The sequence below is a fragment of the Chrysemys picta genome, chromosome 4 (assembly GCF_011386835.1).
Source record: "Chrysemys picta bellii isolate R12L10 chromosome 4, ASM1138683v2, whole genome shotgun sequence".
NCBI lineage: Eukaryota > Metazoa > Chordata > Testudines > Emydidae > Chrysemys > Chrysemys picta.
The window spans coordinates 96,884,649-96,896,448 of record NC_088794.1 but is presented as its reverse complement, the minus strand read 5'-3'; positions in this window follow the sequence as shown (position 1 = coordinate 96,896,448).

The window sequence follows — 11,800 nt, the reverse complement described above, 5'->3', positions numbered from 1 at the left end:
CCTTGGCCCCGCGCGCTGCCCTCCCCGCAGAGCCTCCCGCCCCGCGGGCCGCCATGGGTATATGCGGCACGCGGTGGATCCGGGCAGGGGCAGCGCAGAGCGGGCAGGAGCCGGGTGGGCGGCAGGCGCCAAATCCCCCCTGCTGTCAGGGAGCCCCGCACCTCTCCCGCCCGCTCGCGGCTGCAGCTCCTTCCCGGCAGGACGCACCTCCCGCCACCCCGGCCACATGCGGCGCGTGTCCCCCACGCCTACTCTCCCTCCCTCCGGGAAGGAGCAGCTGGACGCGTGCCGCATGTGGCCAGGGCGGCAGGAAGCACGTCCCGCCAGGAAGGAGCTGCAGCCGCAAGCGGGAGGGAGAGGCGCAGGGCTCCCTGGCAGCAGCAGGGATTCGGCCCACGCCGCTCAACCGGCCCCTGCCCGCTCCACGCTGCTCCCGCCCAGACCCACCGGGCACGAGCCTCAAAGCTGAGCCCCCCATCTCCCTCCCTTGCCAGCCCCCCTTTGCCCGCCGGGTGCCCGGGTGCCGGAGCTGACACACCAGCTTCAGGATCCAGGCACCGCCACCACCCCCTCCCTCCCAGGCTTGCAGCATGCTGCGTGGTTGGGGAAGAGGTGGGGCCAGGGCGGGGATTTGGGGAGGGAGCCAATGGAAGGGGCGGAGCGCAACATTTCTTTTTTGGGCCGTGTCCTAACCAAACATCAGTCGGGACGCGGGACAAAGAAGCAAAAATCGTGACAGTCCCGATAAAATCGGGCCGTCTGGTCACCCTAGGCACAGTGGGTGCTGCAGGGGCAGGGCTGCTCAGCTGGCCCGTTTATCTGCAGGCAGCATCCTGGTATCCACCCAGCAGTGCCATGGCTCGGGCAGCTGGTCCTGGGGTTGCCAACCCTCCAGGATTGGCCTGGAGTCTCCTGGATTTAAGATTAATCTTTAATTATAGATTATGTCATGTGATGAAATCTCCAGGAATACAGCCAACCAAAATTGGCAACTCTACAATACCAGATACTTCAGCGAAGGGTGCAGGAAATAAACAGTTATGAGAGGGGTGGGCAAACTTTTTGGCCCGAGAGACACATCTGGGAATGGAAATTACATGGCAGGCCATGAATGCTCACAAAATTGGGGTTGGGATGCAGAAGGGGGTGAGGGCTGTGGCCGGGGGTGCAGGCTCTGGGGTGGGGCCAGAAATGAGGAGTTCAGGATGCAGGAGGAGACTCCAGGTGGGAGGGCGGGGGGGGGGGGGAAGGGCTACATCTGGAAGTGATGGCTCTGGGGATGAGGGATTTGGGGTGTAGGAGGGTACTCCAGGCTGGGACCAAGGGGTTTGGAGTGCAGGAGGGGAATCAGGGCAGGGGCAGTGGGTTGGGGCGCAGGAGGGGCTCGGGGTGCAGGCTCCAGAAGGCACTTACTTCAAGCAGCTCCTGAAAGCAGCAGCTTGTCCTCCCTCCGGGTCCTACGCAGAGGTGCAGCCAGGCAGCTCTGTGCACTGCTCTGTCCGCAGGCTGCCCTTGGGGTGGGGGCAGCGTGTAGAGCCCCCTGGCTGCCACTAAACAAAGGAGCTGGAGCGGGGACATGCCACTGCTTCCGGGAGCAGCGCGGAGCTGTGGCACGCACACCCCACTCCCCGGCTAGAGCACAGGAGCGGGGCAAGCCCCACACCCTGCTCCCCAGTGGAAGCTCGAGGGCTGGTGGGCCAGATGTGGCCCATGGGCTGTAGTTTGCCTACCCCTGAGTTATGTCATAACCTCTTCCTACTGAAAGTTTCTAAGCCCTATAAAAATGGAGGTGGGTTATATCCTGAAGCATAAAGGATTGTATCCTTCCCACATTTTTTACTAAGCTTTACTAAATGGCGATTCTCAGCATCCATATAAATGTCCAGGGAGTTTAGCCTTCTAACACTCCTCTGATGTAGGGAACCATTATTATTCCCATTTGACAGATGGGGAAGCTGAGGCACAGAGGAGATGAGGGATTTGGCTAGCATCACTCAGCAAGTCTGTGGTGAGCTGGGAATTGAACGTAGATCTCCTGATTCCCAGTCCAGAACTCAAGGTTTGAGTTGGGAGACAGGGGGACATGGACAGCTCTTATGGTCGGGAGGAGAACACATTCAGAATGATTACATGAGTCAAGTGTAACTAATGAAGTGCTATGTGAGTTTGCAAACCTCCTGAAACAAAAGCTCTGAGAAGTGTGAACTGCCCCACTTCATTTCCATTAGATGTTTACTCAGAGCCCAAAAATGATAATATAAATGTCAGCATTGTTAACTATCTTACTGCTGATGAAGACATGTAAGAAAGGAAAGGGATGATCATGTTACAAAGGTTTGCATAATGTATTGTGAGTGACCTCTCATTGGCACCACAAGTGGGTGGTGAATTCACAAGTTATCCCCACTTTTTTTTTTCTCCAATGAAGGGAGCTAAGCCAAGCCCAAAGAGCCTAGCAGAAGGCTTGGGGGCATTTTTGCACTGAAGGGCAGTTCAGACTGGAGCCCAGTAGATCAAGTGTGCTCATACTTACAATATGAGGGGATCAGTGCCAATAATGAATAACAATGGTGGCATCTCATTCTGGCTTCTCAAGTAAGCAGAACTTGATTTATTCAGGAACTTGAAGAATACCACTTATCTTTTTCATTTCCAATTTTAATCCTCTCTGTGCCTTACTCACAATGCTGTTTTTCCTAACCGTGCTCTCCACTGATCCCACTGCCAGCACCTATTTCCCTTTCCAGTCTGAACTCTCCATATAAATGTTTCATCAAAAAGAGCTTCCTGAATGGACCAGTACATAAGACATTCACATTAGAGAGTCAAGGTAGGTGAGCTAATATCTTGGACCAACTTCTGTTGGTGAAAGAGAAGTTTTCAAGCTACCTTGTCCCTGTAATATCCTGGGACCAACACAGCTACAACAACAAACAAGCATTCATATGTTTATTACACTCTTTGCAGGAGAATACAATGGTGTTACTTATAAAAACTATTCATAAAGTGTGTTCCCAAGGGAATTACCAAAAGTAGTCTATAGGGATGGTGGGTCATGAACCAGCTCTTATTCCTTGTTTCAATTATATTGAAGTAGATTTGCCAAGTTCTTAGAAGAATCATAGAAGATTAGGGGTTGGAAGAGACCTTGGGATGTCATCTAATCAAACCCCCTGTTCAAATCAGGACCAACCCCAACTAAATCATCCCAGCCAGGGCTTCGTCAAACCGGGCCCCAAAAACCTCCAAGGATGGAGACCCCACCACCTCTGCAGGCAACCCATTCCAGTGCTCCACCACCCTCCCCGTGAAACAGTTCCTCTCAACATCCAACCCAGACTTCCCCCACCGCAACCCGAGACCGCCACTCCACCACCACTGAGAACAGCCCAGATCCATCCTCCCAGGAACCCTCTCCCTCAGGTAGCCGAAGGCTGCCACCAAATCCCCCCTCACTCTTCTCCGCTGCAAACCAAACAAGCCCAGTTTCCTCAGCCTCCCCCCACAAGCCACGTGCTCCACCTAATGCTAATTGCCACTAAAGGACATAAAATCCTGCCCGATATGACACTTTCTCTCAAGTGCTATGGAAAGGATTTTGGGTTATGTCTGAGAATGACTGGTTATAGTTTCAGGGAATGACAAATGTAACTTCAGAATATAAAAAGGGTAAGACTCTTAGCCTTGTACAATAAATGGCTAAGTGAAAACAAAGTGTATTAGGGTGGAGAAAAAGGGCACTTTCCATCCATAATACTTGTAGTTCTTGACTAAGGTCAAAATTCTGAAGAGTGGAAATTTCCTGTCAGTCCTACATTGGTTCAGCTCTAATTGTAGGGTTCTCTGTAGCAAGTGAAATTTGATCTAGTGCTTTTTCATATTTCTAACAAAGCTCGGAAACTGACAAACTTTGTCTTTTGGTCTTCACGGGCCTGACAGAATGGATATTGAAGAAATAATTCTTCACCAAAGCATGAAAAAAGAAGCATGCCAAATATTTTAGCTCAGTAGAGGGATAAGCCTCTGAGTGTACAGTCCCACACCCAGAGATGAAGTTTCCTCTAGGGTCAGCACCTAATTTTTTAACGGTAAAACGATCCAAGCTGTTTGCATGAGAAAAAAATTACACAACAGTGCCTTAGAGTTATACGTAGGGCCCTACTAAATTCATGGCCATGAAAAACACGTCACAGACTCTGAAATCTGGTCGCCCTCCCCGCCCACGTGAAATCTGGTCTTTTGTGTGTTTTTACCCTATACTATAGAGATTTCACAGGGGAGACCAGCGTTTCTCAAACTGGGGGTCCTGACCCAATAGGGAGTTGCAGGAGGGTCACAAGGTTATTTTAGGAGGGGGGAGGGTTGCAGTATTGCCACCCTTACTTCTGCGCTGCCTTCAGAGCTGGGCATCCAGAGAGCGGCGGTTGCTGACTGAGGGCCCAGCTCTTCAGGCAGCAGCCTGGAAACAAGGGTGGCAATACCATACCATATCATCCTTTCTTCTGCGCTGCTGCTGGCAGTGGCACTGCCTTCAGAGCTGGGCTCCAGACCAGCAGCCACCACTCTCCAGCTGCACGGCTCTGAAGGCAGCACCGCCACCATCAGCAGCACAGAAGTAAGGGTAGCAGTACTGAAACACACACACACACATACACACAAATAGCCTTGCGACCCCTCCCTCCCCAACTCCTTTTTTGGGTCAGGCCCCCTACAATAACAACACTGTGAAATTTCAGATTTAAATAGCTGAAATCATGAAATTTACGATTTTAAAAATCCTATGACCGCGAAATTGACCAAAATGGAATGTGAATTTGGTAGGGCCCTAGTTATAGGTCAATAAATATTGGAGAATTGATCTTTTTCAGCACCTATTAGCAGTTGCAGTCTGTCTGCAGATTGCCTAAGAGGCAGTAGAGGGTGCTATGACTACACAGACAAACTAAGATCAACAGTGTGGGCCTGAAGTACAAGTAAAGAAATATATGAGAGAGACAAGAGATCACAGCAGTGGCAAGGCTCAGACGAAATCTACCACATTATACGATTCACTCATTTGTGCTGTTGGTTTCAAGGTAATTCAACCACTCTTTCACAGATTTCTGATGTTGAAGGGTCCCCCGACCCAGTCTCTTTTCAACTGTTATATTTACCAGAAGGAAAAAATATTTTCTAAGTCTTCTGAGTACAGGTTTTCTAATGGAACATCAACATCATAATCATTAGCAGTAGTAGTAGTACTGGCCAAAGCCCCATTGTGTTATCATCATCATCATGGCAAATTCCAAAGGGATGTAGCCTCCTTGCAGATTGAGTGCCACCTGGATTGATCTCTAGCTAGGTCTTTAAGGCAATCTGGCATTTGCGATCTTACAGCACTACCTAAGCTTTTGGTGACCATGTGATCACTGACTGCATAGCAGCATGCCTTAGTAAACTGAATATACTTCATATTTTATTGATCTTTCATCCTAATAACGAGTCCATACGAAGAAAGCCACTGAAACCGAATCAGTGCTGATGGAGGGGATTGGTGAGTTCAGTTACACAGTTACTCATTGCTGATCTTGTCCTGCCATTTAACATGGAGCAGCTGATGAAGATGACAAGAATCACAAACAGAAGCACAAATCTTGTACTCTTCAGCTTTCCTCAGCACCCAGGTTTCACTGAGGTACAGTAAAGTTGGTATAACTGTGGTTCTAATAGAGCCACAGCTTTGTAGCAAGCTTGATACCACAATATCACCAGAGAGGCCACAGAAGGGCCTGAAACATGGCAGCAGCTACTGCTAAATGAGCAGCCACATCTTTTGAGCATCCTCCATGACTGTCTACGATGCTTCCCAAGTATTTGACAGTTGCCACCTGCTCAATATCCCATCCAGACAGGTTAATACTACACTGGTTGTAATTTGGAGTTAGAAGCTGCTTGATGGTAATGGTGAGGAACTTAATTTTATCTCAACCAAATCATGCTGCTTCTTGCCGAACCTGACTGGTTATCAGCTACAGCGATTCACCAAACTGAGCCAATTAGACAATATCATTGACATATTTCATATTTGAAATGTCAAAGCATAAAGGTATTCAGCTCAGTACCACTGACAGCTGTCTTCTTGAGCTTATTCATCAACCAATCAATGCCAATATTGAACGATGGTGACAGGACACATCCTTGCCGAACTCCCATGGAAACAGGAAACTATGCCATGTATTTGCCATTGACACAAACAAACTTTCTGTTCCATTACTGAGCTCTTCTGTTAATGGCATTGTTTTCTCATGGTGCGAGACACTGTACAAATATATAACAAAGTGATGGCCCTGCCGTAAAGAGTTTACAATCTAAGTATAAGACAAGAGAAAACAGACAGGGAGCACAAGGAAATAGTGACACAGCTGGTCAACCTGATAAGCAGCAGTCACAGCACCTCAGATGCCTAACCATTGTAAGAGACATTCATAGAATTCATTGTAAGAGACAGAGGAGAGTTTCAACCAGGAATTTGAAGGGGGTCACTGTTATAGCTTGATGGACTTTTATGGGGAGCTCCTTCCATGCATAAGGAATAACATGGGAAAAGGCGCAACAGTGCTCTCAGATTTGTAGTGCAGGTCCATGGAAAATTGTCCAGTTGTTGCATACTGCATGTACTGATGAAACAGAAGAACAGAAATGGAAAAAACACAGCAATTACAATATATATCCTTTTGGAAACTTCCGTGATCATGGACACTGGGAGGAAAGAGAAGCTTATTTCCATACAGGCCTGGTAACAGAGATTAAGAATGGTCTTTTGGCCAAAACATTGCACTGGGATTTAGGAGATCTGAAATCTATCCCTGAGGTTTATGACTTTGGACAAGTCAGTTATCTTCCCAGTACCTATCAGTGCCCCTACTTATAAAATGGAGATTATTATACTTCCCTTTTTCATGGGGTTGTTTTGAAAGAAAATTCATTAATGTTTCTGGAATGCTCAGATGATATGAGCACCATAGAAGGGATTTTTTTGCCTACAATTCTCTCATTCTGCCACAAGGAGCCACTGATGTAGCTTCCAGAGTTTGCCTTTCTGCTCCCTTGCTGCCCCTACACTAAGTCAGTGGTTCTCAAACAGGGGTACGGGTACCACTGGGGGTACGCAGAGGTCTTCCAGGGGGTACATCAACTCATCTAGATATTTACCTAGTTTTACAACGGGCTACATAAAAAGCACTAGCAAAGTCAGTACAAAGCTAAAATTTGATACAAACAATGACTGTTTTATACTGTTCCATATACAGTACTAAACACTGAATGTAAGTACAATATTCATATTCCAATTGATTTATTTTATAATTATATGGTAAAAATGAGAAAGTGAGCAATTTGTCAGTAATAGTGCGCTGTGACACTTTTGTATTTGTAGGTTTGATTTTGTAAGCAAGTAATTTTTAAGTCAGGTGAAACTTGGGGGTATGCAAGACAAATCAGACTCCTGAAAGGGATGCAGTAGTCTGGAAAGATTGAGAACCACTGCTCTAAGTGTTTCAGTGGAACCTCAGAGTGTTACCAGACCCCATCAACCTTAAGCAAAGAAAGCAACTTCCCTGAGGGGAGTTAGAGAGACAGGAAGGACGAACACAAGCGGGGAACAACCAAGGGGCATGGGGAGAAAGGAAGAAACAGTGAGATCCAGAGACAAGGAAAAGAAAGATAACCCTAGATGGGGAAGAAAGGAAAAACACCCCAGATGGGAGGGATGAGAGAGAGAAAAAACACAGGGAGAAATGTTGCAGCTTCCAGAACAAGGGGACATCAAAGATTACACTGCTCTACAGCCAAAATGCTTCTGAAATAAATGTAGTCAAACTTTACTAATTCTGGGTCACTGAGAACGAAAATGATGCTTAAAATTGTTGATTGGCTCTAGTTTTCAAGATATGCTATTGGGTCAGTATATACGACCCTTGACTTGGGAATGGCGGAGGATAAGTGAGTTATAAAGAGAAGGGATCTCAATTTAAACCAGAAATGACTAAAATACATCTTTGACTGGATCTATGAATAAATCTATGGTTGGGTTTGGACAGTACTTGCTTTTGAGGCAAAACAATGAATGATGCAATCTGAAGCTGGTATTGCATCATACATGATATGAATTGCATCATGTTAGTCCTAGAAGTCATGGATGATGCAATCATAACGAAGCTTACATCACTCTGCTGAACAAATTGCCCTATATCAGCTCTAGAAATCATACAGTGTCGAGCTCTCTTATTTGTCAGTGTTTGATTTTGCAAAGGGACACATTTCTGTTTAGCCAAAGTGAGCAGAGCTGCCTCGTACTTGTGTGAACAGTGCAGATAACTTCTGCTATGTTTGTGGTGAAGTGACTTTTGCATCACAAAAGCGCAGTATAACCACTATGGTTAAGAAAGCCTATCACCTTTATTTTGGCTGCAAAATTGGAGATCAGGACAAGAGGTGGGCCCCACACATATGCTGCAACACTTGTGCAACAAATCTTCGCCAGTGGTTGAACAGGAAAAGGAAATCTATACCTTTTGCAGTGCCAATGATTTGGAGAGAGCCAACAGATCATACCAGCAATTGTTACTTCTGCATGGTGCCTCCAGTTGGGAAAGGTGTGTCAAAGAAGAAAAAGTGGACTGTGCATTATCCAAACATTCCATCAGCTATACGCCCAGTACCCCACGGAGAAGGACTGCCGGTTCCTGATGCACCAGAATCATTCTCACTTGAGTCAGACGAGGAAGAGGAAGAGGAAGAGGATGAAACTTCTGGTCCTGAACCATCAATGTAACAGGACCCACATTTTCTCCCATCCTCCTCCTCTGAACCACACCTCATAACACAAGGTGAACTGAATGACTTGTCAGGGATTTGGAACTACCCAAGAGTAAGGCAGAGCTGTTGGGCTCCAGACTACAGCAGTGGAATCTCCTGGCAGGTGATGTTAGCGTTTCCATGTTCCGTGACCGTCAAAAGGATCTTGTCCCATTCTTCTTCATGGAAGGTGATCTTGTAGCCTGCAACAACATCCATGGTGTGATGGCAGCCCTCAACATCGTTCACGATCCAGATGAGTGGAGACTGTTCATTGATTCATCGAAGACAAGTCTTAAAGCTGTTTTACTGCATAATGGCAATGTTTTGCCATCAATTCCAGTTGGTCATGCAATCCATATGAAGGAAACCTATGACAACATGAAACAACTTTTGAGGTGCATAAACTATGACCAACATCAGTGGCAGCTTTGTGGCGATTTGAAGGTTGTTGCTCTCTTGCTTGGTCTGCAGACTGGATACACAAAGTACTGCTGTTTTCTCTGCGAATGGGATAGTCGTGCAAGAGATTCCCACTACATCAAGAAAGATTGGCCACTCCGACAGTCATTGGAGCCTGGGAGGAAAAGTGTTCAGCATCCACCACTTGTTGAATCAAGGAAGATTTTGTTACCACCCTTACACATCAAGCTGGGTCTGATGAAGAACTTTGTCAAGGCCATTGACAAAACACAAGCAGCTTTCAAGTACCTCAGTGGAAAATTTCCAAGGTTAAGTGAAGCTAAGATAAAGGAAAGTGTCTTTGTTGGTCCTCAGATTCGTGAACTTCTTCGAGATGATGCATTTGACCATGCACTGCGTGGCAAGGAAAAGATGGCATGGAAAGCCTTCCAGTTAGTGGCAATAAATTTTCTCAGAAATAACAAGGCAGACAACTACAGGTTGTTGGTGGAAAACCTCCTCAAGGCATACAAAAACCTTGGTTGCAACCTGTCACTAAAGTTACATTTTTTGCACTCTCATCTAGATTTTTTTCCACCGAACTGCGGAGCAGTGAGCGACGAGCATGGCGAGCGATTTCACCAGAACATTGCAACAATGGAGAAACGCTATCAGGGCAAATGGAGCCCATCAATGCTTGCAGACTATTGCTGGACAGTGACAAGAGATGCTCCATTTAATGAATACAAGAGACAAGCCAAGAAGCGCTGAGTAGACACTGAATAGGACTAAACTATGTACAGAATAGTTTTTTGCCTTTTGTTTCATAATACATTTTATTTAGATAACCCTTTGGCTGGTTTTTAAAGTGTTACATAAACAGGACAGGTGAAATATTATCATGTAAAGCAACCATAAACACATGAAAAGACCTAGGTTTACAATTTATGATTAAAACTCTATCTACACAATATACATAGACATAAAATGTAAAAACTTAAATATCTTAGAAACAGTAGCCAATCAGTTGTTTTGTCATATTTGAATTCAGCACATCAAAATACATAATAAATAGCACATTTTATCTCTGAAGCAGATGACTTCTCAAAAATTGTAGGCCAGTGTTACAGAGGGAGAGAGTAATGGAAAAACACTGCAGTGACTGAATTGGAGACAGCCTGTAAAAATGGTGGAGGGAAAGGGAGACATGCCCCCCGCCCCCAAGACAACAGGTAGGAGCTGTACCAGTACCAACAGGAATCAGTGGATATTGGCATGTGACAGGAGTATTGTCCTTTTGTAACCCTGATCCATGTCATGTGACTGGGGTGAGGCAATAAAGATAAGTCTCTTATCAGCACTCCTGGTTGCTACCCTTTATACATAGTGTCAGAAGAAAACTAAAATGAAATCGTGAAATTTACAATTTTTAAAATCCTATAACCGTGAAATTGACCAAAATGGACTGTGAATTTGGTAGGGCCCTAGTTATGGGTCAATAAATATTGGAGAATTGATCTTTTTCAGCACCTATTATCAGTTGCAGTCTCTCTGCAGATTGCCTAAGAGGCAGTGAAGCCACCTGAATCATTGAATCTTGAAGGAAAACTGGCAGAGAACTGGAATAAGTGGTTGCAATAGCAGTGGTTTTCCTGGAAGCTGGCAATATTGAAGAGGACCCAAAAAGGTTAAATCATCTACACTGGTACATGCAATAGTAGACCTCCTGAGGTCGCTTCCAACCCTAATACTCTATGCTTCTATGATAGTCTCAGAGGCAGGAAACAGAATGTGAAAGAACTACACCTCTTCCCCGATATAACACAAATTCGGATAGAACACGGTAAAGCAGCGCTCCGGGGGGACAGGGCTGCACACTCCGGCTGATCAAAGCAAGTTCAATATAACGCAGTTTCACCTATAATGCGGTAAGATTTTTTGGCTCCCGAGGACAGCGTTATATTGGGGTAGAGGTGTACTAGAACTAAATTAAATTTTTGATCACCTTTGGTCAAACATCAGCTTAGATCTATTTGCATTACATGGAAAAGATTATCTCATTAGTGGACTACCACTCTTTTTCCCCCCTCCCCCCCAATTGAACTGTTTCATACCACATTAAGCAACAATATAATAACATATTGTAAATTACAGTTTTCTCACCATGGGACTCTACATGAGTTAATAACAGATAATGGCCCACAATTCACAAGTGGTTCATTTTGGCAGTTCTCTTTGATCTATCATTCAGCACACCACGGTCAAGCCCTAACTATGCACAGTCCAACAGGTTAGCGGAAAAGTTAGTACAGATGCAAAGAACTTGATAACAACAACAAAACCCCAACATGTTCAAGGGGTCTATAATTAGCATTGTTAGCATATTGCAACACACCTCACAGCTTTATTAAGATAACCAGTTCAGAGACTAATGGGCAGAAGGAAAAACTTTTTAGTGTCAACATCTAACAGACTCCTTGAGCAAAAGACAATTAACCCTGAAGTTGCTACAGAAGAGTTATATGCCAGAAAATTAGTAGAGAAGAAATACTATGGCGAGAAT